A 241-nucleotide genomic window follows, 5' to 3' on the forward strand; every position below is an offset into this window, starting at 1 on the left:
GGAGCCCCTAACTCAGCCCCACGGGAGGATGGGGTGGGTGCCATCCAGGCCCCCGGGGGTGCCAGCCATCACCTGGAACCCTGCAAACCGCCTCCGCCTTGGGCAAGGGCCCCCTGCCCTCAATAAAGAGAATACGTTTGTTTCAGTACGTTTATTGTGAAAAAGTCAAAGGTGCAGCAGCAGAATCCTTCCGAAACTAGTGCACCGCGTGCAGGCGCTCAGTGCGTCGCAGCTCCTGCAA

Source organism: Crocuta crocuta, unplaced genomic scaffold, assembly GCF_008692635.1.
Source record: "Crocuta crocuta isolate KB4526 unplaced genomic scaffold, BGI_CrCroc_1.0 scaffold41, whole genome shotgun sequence".
NCBI classification, from domain to species: domain Eukaryota; kingdom Metazoa; phylum Chordata; class Mammalia; order Carnivora; family Hyaenidae; genus Crocuta; species Crocuta crocuta.